Source organism: Apium graveolens, unplaced genomic scaffold, assembly GCF_009905375.1.
Source record: "Apium graveolens cultivar Ventura unplaced genomic scaffold, ASM990537v1 ctg2964, whole genome shotgun sequence".
Lineage (NCBI taxonomy): Eukaryota > Viridiplantae > Streptophyta > Magnoliopsida > Apiales > Apiaceae > Apium > Apium graveolens.
In genome coordinates this window covers 12550-31530 of record NW_027417875.1, presented here as the reverse complement: position 1 = coordinate 31530, position 18981 = coordinate 12550, and the positions used below count along the sequence as shown (strand labels likewise).

Here is an 18981-nt window from a genome sequence, read left to right as displayed (position 1 = left end):
CTGCACATCTACACAATGAATCAAGAAGATATGCTACAAGTGAATAAGGAATCATAATACATATTCTACTATTAATTGTTACAATAGGTAAAGTCCTACACCAACATATCTCTGCAAATCAAAGTCTTCTAGATAACATCAATTACTTCCTGGAAACCAGTCTTGACAGATGCTGATGGAAAAATACTGATCTTAAACTCTGATCTGTCAAATACTGATAGTCTTCATCAACTCCGATCTTCCAGTCAGTAAACTCTTATCATAAACTCTGATAGTTCTAAAGGCTGATATCATCAATTATTTCCAACAATTTTCCACAACTTTTGTATTAAAAAAAATTATGTACAAGTTCGTAATTGATGATATCAAAACTATCTAAATGCAGAAATATTAACAAGTGTACGTGATAGTGAGTGTATCAGACTTTATCTTCAGTCCTCAAATTTTACAAATAATTTCTTGAGTAGATTTTCTTCAAGAACATTCAAATACATTTACATTCTCTGTTTGATATCCTTCAACTGTTCAGTAGATTTATCATTTTGATAAATAGCTGCTCTGAGGTCATGAATGTTGGATCTGCCAAGTGATAAGTCATCTAGTTCCAAAAACCCAACTTTTTTTACCATTTAGGTTAAAAGTGAGAACTCTTATCCCAATAAAAGTAGTTACCCTAGCTCCTCCGGAAGGCATATCAACAGTCTGATCATCTTCTTTTATGTACTTTGGAATTATTTGGATTCATAGCTCATTTTTCTATGCTTTCTGGATACCAAATTCTTCAAATATGCCGACCACCTAGAAGTTGTAGAGTTATTTACATTAAGCAAAGTTATAACATATTCCAACTCCTCTCATGGTTTGTCTTGCATTTATTCCTGTGAATCTTCAACCTCTTGCATGACTCAAGGAAATACAACATATTTGCTTTTGGCTTATTTATGTCAAACAAATCAAGCACAATTTGAATTGATATGAATTTCGGTAAATCTTCAAGCTTTACATTCTCATCAATTCATGGAATATTCCCTGGCTCTCTAAGAATCAAGGCATTCCATGTATATGTGTCAGCAGTTGAGAGTCCCAACCCACCTCTTCTGCCAGCCAATCTTGCTTTTGAATTACCACTAAAGATTTTATTAATGGCTTCAGATGAATCTCTTTGAGGTGCAGGTGACCTTTTACAGAATAAAAGTTTCTTCTTTTTTGCAATAAAAAGTTTGGAAATATCAAGTGTTGGGAAATCCTTAGAGTCGGATTTTTTCTTCAACAGAGTTTAGGTCTTTTTCAAGAATTGTGTGATCAGCTTTTAAGTGTTGAGCAGTTCTGTCATCAACATGAGTAGTATCAGTGGTTGTGACTGATTGAGCTTCGACATTTATTTCTCCAACATGAGCAATGTCAATGGTTGAAGTAATTTCATCAGCTTTTACTGGAATGTCTTCAACATGAGTTTTGTCAGGGGTTGACATGTCAGAATCTGAGTTTGAGTCTTCTAGTGCAAGCTTTGAGGATTCACCAAATTTTTCTTTCCCCTTATAACTCCTATCAACAGTTAGAATAGCTTGGGACCTTAGAATAGGTCTTTCAGTATTTGCAGTTTGGTTGACTTCTTTGATTACAATTCCTTTAATTGGTCTTTGTCTTCCAGGAACATCATCATATGTTGAAATTGTATCTCCATTGATCTAGATCTATATTGATCTTCATCATCTTTGTCTTCGTCAGAATCTAGATCTATATTGAAGTTATTGATACACCTAGCGTAAAAAGTTTCACATGCCGCCCCCTTTGACCATACTGTATGTTCGTCCCATTTCATGCGAGTAATGTATCTCAAAGTCTTCTTGGGTGTGTTCCCCTCAAAACTACAAAAATGACAACATAAGAACATGACTTTTCCAAAACATAATTATCAACCAAATGACTAGTTCAGTTAGTATAATTTTTTTTTTTTGTAAAAATTGAATACCCTTTTTTGTTCTTTTGAAAATAAATGACCGACCTAGCATTCATCGTTGGTATCCTTGAGTAGTCACCTTCACAGCAACTGCGACGTTTTCTCTTAAAAGTAATACCCTTGTCTGTTCATCGATCATGGTTTCCTTCCATATGACTTTTTTCATCAGTTGGTGTCCTTGCTCCACCATTCCTTCCACTAGGCACATCTGTCGCTTTTTTATTACGCTTCCCTGATGGACCAGCCCAGACCACCTACACAAACATGTAACCAAGCTATCAGCAAGCCTACATTGCAATCCAAGTCAAACCCTAATACACTAAATAATATACAATTCATTGGGAGAAAAAGAATGTAAATCTATAACAATAGATATACACATCAAATAAAGTGGTAAGTGCTAGCTTCTCGAATCAAGTAACCGTCCATAAATATTTAATTCACACATATACACACACATACCAAATCAACAAACCACGTTAACAAGCACGATATACGACACTTCAATTTTCAAGTTACAGGATAGTATTGATTCACACAATCTTTGCATGAACATCTTATAAGACCATTATCTTCGACTTTAAAATGTTCTATAGAAAATTTAATGCAACTATTAATACCAATTTTATATTCTTCTGTTAAGTACTTTGCCTCATCAAATCGATAACATCGAATGACATCTATACATACATACAAATCGATATTGGGCAATTATAATAATTAACAAATTCAAGTAATTCAATCTAACAAAAAATTAAAGATAATTATATTAAAATTATTAGATGTTACTCTACTTACAATAAAAAGAGTTAAAAAAAATCACATAAAAATGACGGAATCACTAAAAATTATACTTGAAGATTTAAGATAATTACATGGAAGGTTTTATGGACAAAGTAGAGGAGAGAAGAAGAGAAAATGATGGAAGGGGTGATTTTGCTGCCATTGGAAAGAAAAAGGGGATGGAGTAGGGTATCTAAGTTATGGTGTTTAATACGACTACAGCAGGTGGTTAACAAAGCACGACTAAATATGACCGTGTAATTAATTGTAATTTAAAAAGTTAAAAAATGACATAACGACATTAAAAATGAGGACAAGTAAATACAACCGACTTGTGTTGGAAGTTAAATACAACCGGAGAAGATTGTAGGTAAATACAATCATATTCTATTGCAATTTACTTGTTAATTTTAATTTAAGTTAAAAAATTTAGAAAATAAAAGTTTAAAAACAATATTTTTTTTAAAAAATTCTCAAATTAAAGAGATCTCTATGTTGGATTACTAAAAAAAATCAAATAAATTATAAACTCCAAAATTGTTAATTAATTTTTAGAAATTTTTTAAAATAGATTTAAAATACAATGGGTGACAATTGTTTTTACAAATACAACTGATTGTGTTTGCAATAGAATTTGAATTAGTTGAAAAAAATGGCTCACTTTCCTCCATCTCAACCAAAAATTCAAATAATCCGGGAGTTTTGTCGCCTTTTCAGTAAGTGAAATATGATGGATTTCGGTCGTATATGTACTAAAAAAATTAACAATTTGGCGGGTTTTTCCCGCTCTTTCGGCTAAATACCACCATATCAGAGAATGTGGTGGTATTTGTGTCTAAGTATGACGGCCTTAATAAGACGGCCTCTAAATACAATGAACCTCCGGCATTGTTTATTTTTTTCAGGCGGGAACTTGAAGTTTGACCTGGTTGACTTAAAAAAATGACCAGAAACCGTCGTATTTAGTCACCGTCGTATTTAAACGGTCGTTTTAGCCTTTCTTTTTTGTCATAAATTTAAATATAAATATAAGTATAGATATAATTATATATAATCAGATAGGAATATGAACGGATCGGATCGTATCAAATTTATATCATATATTTATCGGATTGAATTTTTTTCATAACAAATTTTATTTTACATGATCATATTCGTTTCATCAGCGTTCGGATCGGATAGGTTATCTTATTCGCGATTTACCCCTACTTGGAAGCATTATAAACTGAACTTGCAGTTTCTAGGAAAGAAGTTTTTGTCTTGCGACATGAAAACGAGGCATGCAAAATTAAATAGACTCTGAAATCTAAAGTAAATACTTTGTTAAATCTGTACCGTGTGGAAGCCTGCAGCAAGTCAGAATGTGAGCCAGTTGAATTTTATTAAATCAATTATTCAATTATTTGAACTGAAAAACATGCGCACCTGGGCAGGCATGGAAGGCCAGAAAAAAAATTCTATTCATTATGCATTTCTCAACCCTAATTTTAATATTTTCTTAATATATTTATTAAAAGGTATTATAAGATGATAATTGAGTCTTCCGCTACTATTTTAAAATTTTAGAGTGATTGATTAATCCGTTTTTCTATGGCACACCATAAACACATTCTAAGCACAAAATTCAGTGAGTTTAACTTATTTTGATTAACTTATATTTTTTTATAATGGTGGATCCCTGCATTCAAAATAACCATACCAATCAAAATGCATTAAAATTATAAATTTTAGTGATTAGCATGTGTTCATGGGCACATATTAGATAAAGACTTGATTAATTAACAAGGTTTCGACGTTCAATTTCGAAAGAGACTCGGGTTCGAATCCTTAAACACTCATTTACTTAATTTAATATTTATGATTGATATAAGTATTTGTATTGATTATATTTGTTGTTATTAATCATAACGAGATTTTAGAGCAACTGGTTATTTAACAATATTATCGTCGACAGAGGGAGCATAAGTCACCCTGATTAAAAATATAAAATACATGATTTTCGAACTCATGCTGAAAAAATACTTTTTAATTTTTATTTTACAAAATTAGTCTAAATTTTATTATAAACTGTGTCGTGGTTGTGGCCCACAACGTGTGGGGATAACTCATAACTTGAACAATTGTTTTGCATGACTTGTCTAAATGACTTGATTTGTTAGATCGTATTCTTAACTTCCTTTTACTACTCTCTCCGTCTCCAAAAACATTTGTTATTTGTGTTAGACACGTTTGCTAATGTACACTTTTTTTGTTTATATCTTTAATTTCGTATTAGTATTAAATATAAAAGTTTCATTGTATTAAAGTACTCATAAATACGAATTCAACAAGATCACTCGTGACTATGCTTGATTTTATAAATTAGACGTAAATTAGTAGTCAATCGCTTACCATGAACAATGTCAGAAGTCAAAATAGGCAATGTATTAAGGAACGGAGGGAGTAATAGACACTAGCTATGTAGGTAGGACCGTAGGACTAGTAGAGTTCGTATATTGTTTTCTAGTTTGGGACACCAGAAGTATTAAAACGTTTAGAAACACATGCAGCTAACTATTTTACAAACGGGACTTCTGCGGTATCAACAATAATTTTTATTTATTCTTGCTGTCATCATCAATAATGGACTGTTTCTTTATACTCAACTTGTAACAACCCGAAAATTTCAGATTATTATGTTGGGTATAATTTTAACTACACAGCAATAATGGACAGTTATATATATAATAACAAGAATATGGTAAATAACCCAACTAACGAAACAAAACACGAAGGCAATAACAAACTATAAAGACTGTAATTGACAAAGAAAATAAAGAAAACTTATCTTTTATCGCTTTCCAAATTCTGATAAGAAGAAGAACACAACAGCTGAGTCGCCAAACCCTTCAAGAGGACTTGACTGTTCTTGAAGAGATTATTGCCCCCACTTAAACTGTGATGGAATGCAGCAATATCGCTTCCAGGATAAAACAGCAACAGATCAATCTGGCCACAGAACCAACAATGATCAACGGCGACTCGCACCTCAGGTTGCCCAAAAAACCTATGCAACTCATATATGTTTGCGAGGTAGGCACCGAGACTTGTGTCATTTTAATCTCAAGTATACCTCTCAATATATAGGCATCTTAAGTTGCTCTTCTTCTATTTTACTCGACGTGGTACACCAAGTAACAAAACAGAAAAAGTAAACAAAATGGGTTTTCCTTATTATTTATATTATATCCTGATTAATTAATATTAATATTACAAAATATATTCAGAGTATGATTAAAATAATCCTTACTCAATATATTTTATATTAATAATTAAATAATCAATATAAATAATTAAATTTGTAATAGAAAAGAAAAATATAAGAGTTTCCACTATCACTAGGCCACACAAGCATTCCACTTATGCTAGTAGTTGTAAACAACACTAACACAAGATGCTATATAAACTCAATATCTTTCTTTTACAATACCAATGTGGGACAAATTCCCCATAACCCATTTCAAACAAGCAACTTTGTCACAATATATTCATGGATTCCACTAAGAAAATATCTTAGATCCAAATATGAAAGTTTAAGTCCTCATGTCAAGGAACAACCTCCAAGTGTCAGAATGCAATAAGCATTCTGATTGTTGTCATTCGGGCAACTGGAGAATATGTATCAAAATAATCAATGCCTTCCCTTTGCCTAAAGCCCTTATCAACTAGCCTAGCCTTGTACTTATTTATTGAGCCATCAGGGTTTAGCTTCCTTTTGAAGATCCATTTACATCCAATAGTAGAACACCCTGGAGGGAGACCAACTAATTCCCATATTCCGTTTGAAACAATTGAGTCAATTTCACTCTTTAAAGCGCCTTTCCAATGCCTTGACTCCGAAGAATCCTTGGTTTGACGGAAAGTTAAAGGCTTATCCTCAACATTGTAAGTGATAAAGTCACTTCCAAAGTCCTTGACTACCTTTGCACGCTTACTCCTTCTAGGTTCCTCTACTTTGTTAGGAGTAGAGCTACTACCAGGATCCACCCCCACATTTGTCATCTTTTCCACATGATCAGGAATAGAACTTGATGTGTGAGTGGGATCATCCTCAGAACTACCCAAAGATATACCAGTCTTCATTGGGAATACTTCCTCAAAGAAAGTTGCATCACGAAAATCAACTATCGTATTCGCCACAATACCATCTATGTCAGATTTTAATACTAAAAATCTCATAGCAGTTGTGGTTTCAAGATAGCCCAGAAAGATACAATCAACAGTTTTCGGACCCAGTTTCTTTCTCTTGTGTTTAGGGAAAAATACCTTAGCAAAGCACCCCCACACACGAAGATAACTCAAACTTGTCCTACGCTTTCTCCATAATTCATATGGTGTCTTGTCCATATGTTTCAGAGGGACTCTATTCAGAATATGGCAAACCGTATTCAGAGCCTCTCCCCACATGTACTTAGGCAACCCAGAATTAATTAGCATACTGTTAATCATGTATTTAAAAGTTCTGTTCTTTCGTTCTGCCACCCCATTAGACTCAGGTGTGTATGGTGGAGTAACCTCATGAACTATATCATTGCTTGCACAAAATTCATTAAACAAGGTACTCGTATATTCACCACCTCTATCAGACCTCAAACGTTTAAGTACTTTGCCAATTTGTGTTTCAGCTTCAGTTTTATACATAATGAATTTACCTAGTGCTTCATTCTTATGTTTAAGCAAATAAACATAACAATATCTACTACAATCATCTATAAAGGTAATGAAATATCTACAGTGATCCTTGGTCAACACACCACCAAATTCACATATGTCTGAGTGCACTAAATCTAACAAGTCTGAATCCCTAACAACAATATGAAAAGGTTTCCTTGTTTGTTTAGCAGTTACACACACTTAACACTTAGATTTCTTATCAATGGCGTACTTTGGAATCAACTCTAAATTCACCATAATCTTTAGAGCACCAAAATTTAAATGACCAATTCGTAAGTGCCACAAATCAGATGATTCTACACAATTAACAGAAGGTGCAACACTATCATTAATAAAACCACCCAAAACGGGTTCAACATTTATTAAAAACAAACTATCAGACAAGTAACCCTTGCCAAAGAATGTACCAGTATGAGTAATAACTACTTTATTATACTTCAAAGAAAGTTCAAAGCCGTTTTTTACTAAACAACTTCCACTTATAATATTTATACGAATAGAGGGAACATGATACACTCTAGTGAGAGATAGAATCCGCCCAGAAGCAAACTTCAGGTCCACGTTTCCTATTCCAAGCACTTGTGCAGCACTAGCATTCCCCATCGTCACTGTCACTCCATGACTCTGTTGATAAGATACAACAAGCTAATATCAGCACAAATATGTACATTAGCTCCAGTATTAATCAACCACTCATGTGACAGATAAGTGGAAAGTAGTACAGGGTTGTAAGTAACATACCCGTCATCGGTTCTAGAGGTAACAACCTCACCAATGACCATGTTAGCTACTGGCCCATTCGTGGTTCCAAGTCCAAGCACAGTATTTGCTTGAGCTACCACTCCAGCTTTCTTAGCTTTCTTACTTGGACAGTCCTTGCTCCAATGACCAACCCGTCCACAAGACCAACATGGTTTGTTCGTCTTTGGTTTCTTAGCCTTGTTCTTGTCAAGTTTAGTGTTAGCCTTCTTAGTGACTACCTTTCTTTTCTGTCCTACAGTAACTACATTCACCTTCGAGCTCCCATGTTCCACAGGCAACACATGTCCCTGTTTGGACTTGTGCTGCTCTTGTACTGAGATGTCCAACATCTAGTTAATCCATGTGATCTCTCCTTTCTGTATTTTCAGGGAGAGAGCAAACTCTTCCCAAGACTTAGGGAGCTTTTCAATCACAGACATCACTCGAAACTTCTCAAGCAAGACCATATCGGACTCACCCAAATCATGAACTAACATCTCAAACTCATGAACATGTTCAGTCATGGATTTTCCATCCACCAGCTTAAAATCAAGAAACCTAGCCACAGAATACTTCTCAAATCCTTCAGAATCAGTATTATGGGTTTGGTCTAGCTTATCCCATAAGACTTTAGCAGGTATAGGCATCTGATGAATAAACATCGAACAAGGTGTTCTCCAAGGATGCCAAAATTGGCTGCCCTAGCCACCCCATCCTTCTCAGCCCATAAAGCATAAACCTTAATAGATTCAGCTTTCTCTTGATCCAACCCAGGAGGATCATATTGTACCACTAACAATAGACACTTAACCGTTAACTAGAGCTTCGTCTTTTTCTGCCAAAGAGAAAAAGAAGCTCCACCACTAAATTTATTAGGCATACCCGATAAATCAATTGGATGGGGAAAATGATACGTGGTCCAATCAATGGTAGTAGTACCACCAGAACCAAAACCAGTCTCAACAATTTTAGGAACATCAGCAGTTTCGTTAACCATCTTGCTAATTAATATATAATACAGATAATCTCTTCAAGATTGTTGGGTATAATTCTAACTACACAGCAACAATGGGCAGTTATATATATAATAACAAGAACATGGCAAATAACCCAACTAACGAAACAAAACACGAAGGCAATAACAAACTATAAAGACTGTAATTGACAAAGAAAGTAAAGAAAACTTATCTCTTATCGCTTTCCAAATTCTGATAAGAAGAAGAACACAACAGCTGAGTCGCCAAATCCTTCAAGAGGACTTGACTGTTCTTGAAGAGATTATTGCCCCCCACTTAAACAGTGATGGAATGCAGCAATATCGCTTCCAGGATAAAACAACAACAGATCAATCTGGCCACAGAACCAACAATGATCAACGGCGACTCGCACCTCAGTTTGCCCAAAAAACCTATGCAACTCATATATGTTTGTGAGGTAGGCACCGAGACTTGTGTCATTTTAATCTCAAGTATACCTCTCAATATATATGCATCTTAAGTTACTCTTCTTCTATTTTACTCGATGTGGTACACCAAGTAACAAAACAGAAAAAGTAAACAAAATGGGTTTTCCTTATTATTTATATTATATCCTGATTAATTAATATTAATATTACAAAATATATTCAGAGTATGATTAAAATAATCCTTACTCAATATATTTTATATTAATAATTAAATAATCAATATAAATAATTAAATTTGTAATAGAAAAGAAAAATATAAGAGTTTCCACTAGCACTAGGCCACATAAGCATTCCACTTATGCTAGTAGTTGTAAACAACACTAACACAAGATACTATATAAACTCAATATCTTTCTTTTACAATACCAATGTGGGACAAAATCCCCATAACCCATTTCAAACAAGCAACTTTGTCGCAATATATTCATGGATTCCACTAAGAAAATGTCTTAGATCCAAATATGAAAGTTTAAGTCCTCATGTCAAGGAACAACCTCCAAGTGTTAGTTTCCGGAAATCATATCAAGAACATATATAAAATATGCCTCAAACTTTCCATTTTCTAACATATTAATAGTTGACAAATTAACAAAATCTAAATATAAACATCCCTTATATACTAATTACATAATAAGAGTATTCGTATATATGTTGATTTATGGTTGCTCTCATCAAAATTTCCGCTTTTAAACCCTATTTATTAGCAGAAAAAATGAAATACGAGTGAGCCAAAGACCCAGTATGAATATAATTTTATAAAGTTTAAAATTGACATACGATTTAATTTTTCATTAGTAAAACGAAGACAATGATTGACAATTACGTAGAGATCAAATATATTTTCAAAATAATATGAAACGAATAAGTACAGTGATAAAAATTTAAATAAAAATAGCAGAGCGGAATTTTAAAATGGAAGTTAAACGAAGTATCAAGTAAGGTGGGTGTAATAAGGGTCTCTTACACAAAACTATACTCGCCAAACTATAATCACCTAGGACAATGGTTTCTTACTCGGTAATCCAGAAGACGAAATAAGGAATGTAAAATACATCCCAACAATACAATAGCGATCATGATCTAATCACATCTCATATCCAAACACGTGCTCGTACACTCACCCACCGATACGAGTTGGTGCCTAGTTCAGTTTTACTCCGAACTCCATTTGAACATTGTGTGTGATTAACCCACGCAGATCGGTCTAAGCCCAACAAATAGATTTCAAAGGTTGGTTGACTCATTGCACCAAAGAAAAATAAAATAAAACAATGTCGCAATAAAATGTGAAGTAAAACAATATACAAGTCATAAAGCAACATTAAATTGGAAAATCGAATCAGGAAAAGCGTACAAGTAGGTACACGTAGGGTACAACAAGTCCACAATTTTAGTGAATCAATAAAAAATTTAACGAATATTTTATTATTTGTAAAATAAAGAGAAAGATGGAGCATTCGTTTCAGAAGGTAAACAGAGAAGGTCACAAAGGTGCCAATTTACAAATTTTACTTAACAATAGTTATAAAGAACATTTATAATGTAAATGGAGCGATAAAAGGGTTAGAAGTTCGTTCCCATGATTTTAATTATAAGAAAAACAAAGAGTAAATAAATTTGTACGAAGAAGTGTTCACACAACATAAAAGAATAATAATTTGTAAGATCGCTAAAAAGAAAATTAAATAATAATTGATAATTTTAATTTAAGAGAAGGTAATCAGAATTCGTACCTCATAAAAGAGATCAAACCCACAATTAAAATCTAAGGACCAATTAAATATTTATAAATCTAAAGGATTACTAAACTAAATATAAAACAAATTATGAACTCATGCATACCTATACTAAAGAGCTAAGTAGAATAATTACAGTATAATAACATTTTGATCAAGATACAACAAATATTACTATAGTAATGATAATAAGACGAAAAGAAGCCGTGATAAGCTAATAGGACATGCATTGGAATAAAAATCAAATACTAATAAATTAATAATATAATTATTATTACTAGAAAAAGAATATAAGTAAGGGAATTCAAATGCTAGAGAATATGATTAGTATTAGTAAACAAATAAATTAATAATATAATTGAACAATACCCGACAATTAGCTAACAGTTAGTAAATTTTAATTATTAGAAAATATATATTAATACACCATTTCACTAGAAAAAGAATATAAAGCCATGAATTAACGAGAATACAAAATCATGATCTAATAATTGACAATACGATAAACAAATTTAACTATTTAAGCCCAAAAGGGTTGGCTAAGTTGGTTAAAAAGGGATAATTATCCTCTTGGTCACATGTTCAAATCCCACGGAAGAAAAATTTATGATTATGACTCCTGAGTCAGAGTGTAGCTTAAAATGCGGTTTACCTTGGTTCACGTGGTTTGCAGGCTATTACTAAGAATAAATGACATATAATGATCAAAACCTAATTTATACATAACATATAAATTGGACGAACTTAGCCCGTTGTAATATGTAGGAAATTAATTAAATAATTTTATCAAATAAATAATAAAATAAATAATGTGATTACTATTAAGAGCCACAAAATCACATTTTACATCTCCATGGAATAACAGGCTTCCCGGTAGAGGTGGCCAATAGTGCGGGCTGTGCGGTCCAGGCCGGGCCGAAAGCGGGTTAAACCCGGAAATAATGAATACTGAACCAGCACGTTAATTAAACGAATCGGGCCGGGCTGGGCTTGAACCGCCAGAAGCAAACTCGTACCCGACACTGAACTCGTGAGCGAGCTGTGCGGGCCGCGGGTTGATGAGGGCGGATTGATGCGGGCTGCCGGCCGGTTGATGCGGGCTTCGGGTTTAATTATTTTTCTTCTTTTTTTCTTCCTAGCCTAACTGGCCCTTGTCACTGTCTGTGTGTGTAAATTGTGATGAGTGTGTGTCTATGAATTTCGGAAACAAAAGAAAAAAATATAAGTTAATTGAGACTTGAGAGATTGAGAGAGGCAGAGTCGAGAGTCGAGAGTTAGAGAGAGATTAGAGAGAAACAAAATAGAGAGTAAGAGAGTCAGTGAAGATTTGTAAATGTATGTATGTATTTATAAGCTAATTTCCAGACCTGCTGCTGTGCAATCTGTGTGTGCTCACCCGCGGGCGTGCAGGCTGTGCGGGTTGTGCAGCTTGTGCAGCTCGCGCGGGTTGCAGCCGTGCCGGGTCAGTGTTGTGCGGTCCGGGCTCGGTTTTCCAATATTGGATTCGTAATCGGCTCGGTTAATTTAACGAATTGTGCGTGTTTGAACCGGCCCGTTTCGGGCCGAATAATTACGGGTTTCCGTACGAACCGGTCCCGAATGTGCGGTTCAAACCCGCACATTTGGCCATCTCTAGTGGCAACTGGCAAGTAGACCTGGCCACTTGTGCGGTCCGTGCCGGGCCGGGCGCACACGGGTTGAGCACTCGAGATATAAACACTGGACCAGCCAGCTTAATAACGAATCAGGCTCGGGCAGGGTTTAAACCGTTAAAATCAGACTCGTAACCGGTACGCGATTAACCGCGAGTCACGGGCTGTGCGAGCCGAGACGGATTAACCGGGCTGTGTGTGCGGGCCTGTGCTGGTTTGATTAAATTGCAGTCCGTAACTTGCTTTCTTAATTTATTATATATTTGGATTATCAGTGCATTGTTCCAGCAAAACAAAGCAACTTGCATTATTATAATTTATATGTTTTATTATAGTATTATTACTTTTAGAGCATAAAGAAGTAATCTATGTAGCAGAATAGCAGATAGCAAATAATTAGTTGTAGACTAGTAGAATAGGAGAATTTGTACATGTTTCTTACTTTGTTATTTTTAATCCGGTTCTTAAATAATATATTTCATATTTTATATTTCATAATTACTTTGATTTGATTTTCGTATTTGGTTAAAATAATGATTTCGATTATTTTGTTTTTTGATTGAAAGAGGACGGCACCTCATATAAATTTTATTAATTAAAAAATATTACAAATAATGTGAGAGGACTCCTCTCTAAAAAAAGAGAACAAACCGCGTCAAATATTAAAAAGTTATAAATGAAATAAACAAAAAAATATTAATTAGGAAATATATAAGGCAGAGATTGACAATTGAGATTGAGATAGGCAGAGAGTTAGAGAGAGAATTGAAATTGAGTGAAGGCATTGTGCGGGCCTGTACGGGCTGTGCGGGTTTGCAGGCACGTGCAGCTCACGCGGGTTCCGTGTGGGCACGTTAGTGTGGGCCGGTCCTGGTCCCGGTTTTCTAATATTGTATTCGTAACCGGCTCGATTAATTTAACGAATTGTGCGGGCTTGAACCGGTCCGGTTCGGGCCGAATAATTACGGGTTTCCGTACGAACCAGTCCCGAATGTGCGGTTCAAACCCGCATATTTGGCCAGCTCTACTTCCCGGTCACATAAAACATGCATGCAAACTAAGTAGATCCGGTACACCTACACCTATTATTCACATTATTAATTCAAAATTCTTGATATAAATCTTGTAATAAAGTAACAAAAACTCAATATAAATTTTATAAAAATAATAACATTGCACTAAATATTTGGACCAACAAAATATATGTTACGTTGTTATTTATTCAAATTTATATTAAAAGAACTTAAAAATAATGATTAACCTAGAGATTATAATAATACGAAATCAAATTGTGCTTCTTAAATAATTTACACCCACTTAATCACAGTTTACAATTAAGTATAAATTATATTATAAAAATTAAACAATCACAATATTTGATTAGAATTTATAAAATAAATAATTATTAAATTGTAAGCACAACCCAGCTGCTAGTCACACAAGACCATCAATATCAAAAAAATAACAATTTAACAAAGACACATCATCATATATTGCAGTAAAATATTTGAATGAGATTCATTGTAGGTCAAGTGTAAACAAGAAAATATAAGCAGCAAGGGTTGGCTCAGTTGGTTAAAGAGAGGAAAATTGTCCTCTTGGTCACATGTTTGAATCCCACGGGAGGAGAATTTATGTTTGTTTTGTTGTAATAGATGATAGGACTATAATCCCCTCTAATGCTTGATGGAAGGAGATATTGTTTTATCGCCTTCTACAAGTCATTTTTTAAAGGATTATAATCCCGTCATTGTTATTCTATATGAAACAAATATAGGATTGGAAAATTTAGAGGACTATATATCAATCGCTAGTACTATCCTCAAAACAAACATAGGATAAAATTTTAAAAGATTATATTACAATCCTAAACTTAATCCTTCCAAACAAACTTAGGATATGATTATTTAATCTATAAGACTAATTTTGATGGTATTAGTAATCCCCGGATTATTATCCCGGGATTATAATCCCATGAAACAAATATGACTCTAGGCTCAGGCATTTGCTAGCCTTATAATCCCATGAAATAAATATGGCTGTAGGCTCAGGTATTTGCTAACCTTGCTAGTGCATGACACAATCTCGAGAGTAATATGAATATATGAGTAATGAATTAATAATATACATGATATGATATGCATTTTCTATTTCTCCCCGCTATTTACTCAACGCCAGCTGCCCCCAGAATAAGATTATATTATCTTATATTTATAGGCCATGTTTATTTCATGAGATTATAATCCCGGAATAATAATCCGTGGATAACTAATTCATTAAAATTAGTCTTATGGATAAAATAATCCTATCATATATGTTTGTTTGGAAAGATTAAGTGTAGCATTGTATTATAATCCTTTAAAATTTTATTTTATATTTGTTTTGAGAGATAGTGTTTGAGATTGGAATATAGTAGTTTAAATTTTCCAATCCTCTATTTGTTTTACATAGAATTATAACGAGGGATTATAATCCTTTAAAAACTGATTTGTAAGAGGGGATAAAATAATACTCCCTCCCACCAAGTATTAGAGAGGATTATAACCCTATCCTCTACTCAAACAAAACAAATATGACATAGAATAATTTAAAGGATTATAATCTTTGGATAACCTTCATTATTTTTTTACAAAACAAAGATGGGATTTGAAAATTTAAAGAATTATAATATTATTCCCTGCTTAATATCATTAAATAAACATGACCATCCAGATCGAGGTTATATCACAGGTATAACCTAATTAAAAAATAATTTTTTTTTCGAGCCTACCGAGTTTACGTGGTTCACTAGGGCCCGATATATTTGTAGGGCGAACCCATCTATAAAATAAAAATTTAAAGTTCACCCAAAACAAATTTTAAATATCATATTTTATAAATTAATTATAGATTTATATCCAGCCCCAAAAACTAACAATTAATATATATTATATAAAAAGAAAAAAATATTGGAATATCACACAACTTGTGATTTTTACTCTATTAATATAACTTATAGAAGCAGTATATTTGTACGTTTGCAGGCAATCGTTGATGAATGGTAGAGACGTGAATTTCAGTGCCTTCTATAATGGCTTCTGTTTAGACTCTAGGTTTAAAATTTTGAAAATGTAATGTGAACCTCAAAAAATCTCGTGTATCATTTCCCATTTATTTGGGTTTCAAATCGTTTTGTGTAGATAGATACTAGTTAGTACACACAAAAAAGTTCGTGTAATTTAATGGTTTTCGAATTTTAAACATGTGTCTGAAAATTGATAAAACACAAACTTCTAAATATAATTGTCTTTCGGGGTCTTGTTATTAACGGGTTTTATATAAATTGTCCACCGAACTCGTTAGAATGTATCAAGTAGCTAATCAATCTCCACCGCAACTCATTTAAACCACTAAAATACTAGTATATATCACTCCGTTAGATTTTTTTAATTTTTTTTAATTTTTTTAACAAAAGTGTTGTGTTTGCCGTGTATTTCTTTAATTATCATCATTTTGAGTGCCTCTTTCTCATCTGTATATATGTGTAATTGGTCCTAAAATAATCGTTATCTTCACGAGTAAAATAAAAGCTGGGTGGTCTGCAATTGCGGTATTAATTTAAATAAAATTCAACAGAAAGATGAAAAGAATATGTACTTTCAATTAGGAATCTCGTTATTTATCTCAATTTATATGTGTCTTGAAGTTTAACAAAAATATACGACTACAAATTTTTAAAGTTAACGTTTTTTGTTAAAAAATCTTAAAAAAAACTAGCGGAGTGATATATACTAGTATTTTAGTGGTTTAAATGAGTCGTCGTGAAGATTGAGTACCTACTTGATACATTTTAACGAGTTTGGTGGGCAATTTGATATAAAACCTTGTTATTAACGGGATACGCAAAGCTCCCCAATATTCTGCAATACCTCGGTCATTATAGGACGTTCACGAGGACATTGATCACAACAAGCTAAGGCCATCTGCAAAAGCTGAACCATCTTGTCCTCGGCATGTTTATGCTTAAGGAGCTCAACATCGAAAACCTCAGATGTCCATTCTTCCCTCACAGCAGATTCAACCCACCTTGGAAGATCAACATCGTTTTCTTTCAAGAAAGCATGAGTAGGCAACATGCCTGTTAAGAGCTCCAGTAGTAGAACCCCGAAACTGTAAACATCTGTTTTCTGAGAGACTTTGCGAGAATTGGTTACCTCTGGTGCCCGATAGCCACGATTGGGAATGGTGTCAGGCCCGTACAATTCAGCAAGTCCAATGTCAGACACACGAGCCTCGTGTGAGGTAGTAAGTAGGATATTCGATGATTTAATATTTCCATGGGAAACTGCTGGCCCTAGTGAGTGAATGTATGCAATTCCACGGGCAGCACCAAGCGCAATTGCTGCTCATGCAGCCCAGTTTAAGGAAGTCCTGCCTGCAGCTTTGTTTTCTGCAACAAAACAAAATTGAAAAAAAATCCGTAAAAGGAAAATTCAGAATGTAAACAATATCGAAAGGAAAATGCTTGATGTACAGAATTGTGTACATAATGACATGAGGTGAATATTAATTGGAATGGCCCCCCTGTACTCACATCAACAACACCATTTAAAACGCCCCACATCAAGTGCCATGTCATGTCATTCTGTACAATTTTTTTGTACAAAAACACTACTCAAATCGAAAACCAAAACAAAATTGCATGAATGTTCTCACCATGCAGAAGTGCAGATAAACTCCCCATTGGCATGTAATCAGAAACAAGCAGATTCTGGCCTACACCATATGAATATGCTCTCAGAGGCACCAAATTCTCATGATCCATACTTCCAAGCCTCTCAATCTATCCCTATATACTTTCTCTGCTACCTCCACCTCTTTCAATCTCTTAACCACCATCACCTCTTCATTATCTAAAGTCATCTTATACGATATCCCGAATGCACCCTTCCCTAACACCTCAGAAAAAGCTCCCAAAAGATCATTCAAATCAGAGACCACGTCTGGTTCCCGAAAGTACACCAATTCACCTCTCGCCTTCTCATTAACTTCACTTTCTTGACATGACCTAAGAACCCTAGCTTCCTTATTTTTACGACGACATACAAGCCATAGAAGACTAACAAAGATCAAAATAACCTGATAGGGTATAAGAGACTCGGCTAGGATTCAACTCGGATCTAAAGGATATCAGGCTCGATCGATGGACCGAGACCCCCCTCTCCCAGAACAATCAAATGGAGAGACCAGGCCCGGGCCCATCCTATGACCCGGATCCGGATCCAACAGGGAGCCCGGACCTAATGCCCACCCGGATCCGGATCTGGACTCAGACCGCCATGCACGGGGTCCCATCAAACACATGCACACCCTACAACCCGCCAAGGAGGGGTACGTGGGCACGTGACTATGAAAACTATCAACAATCGACATTCCAGACAAGCACGGCGCGTGTCAGAGGCTGTTAGGACACTCTGGAGGTGGTCCTCCCCTGGACACGTGTAAGCAATCCGCCCAAGCCAGGCGTCCTCCGCTCTCAAGATCCGACGGCTCAGGTTTAGAGGTAACTACCCCTAAACCCTACCTTGGGGCTATATATACCCCCAAGACTGAAGGGTTTAGGGGTTGGAAAATATTTTTCTCTTACACTCACACACTCTCATACACTCAAAACACACAGCAGCCATCACATATAGACACACATACAGAGCAGCCTCTAAATTACATAAATATATATACCCTCATCTTCTCCAAAGCCTGTTCTTATTCTCACACCAGAGGCGCCGTGGGAGCCAAACCCCCCTTCTGGTGTTGTTTTGCAGGTGCCCAACCAGCAACTACACCTCATCCACGCATAGAAGGTCCAGGAACGCCGTCGGACGGAGCCGCCCGCTCACCGGAGTTATCATTTGGCGCTAGAAGGAGGGGCGCTCCATCCTTGGGTCTCGGTGC

The 18981-nt window shown here is 34.8% G+C and overlaps 1 pseudogene; it reads right to left on the bottom strand.

Moving 5' to 3' along the window:
• Nucleotides 1-2088: 2088 nt before the first annotated feature.
• On the bottom strand, nucleotides 2089-18462 carry LOC141700843 (putative inactive receptor kinase RLK902; annotated as a pseudogene).
• Between the last annotated feature and the right edge of the window lie 519 nt (nucleotides 18463-18981).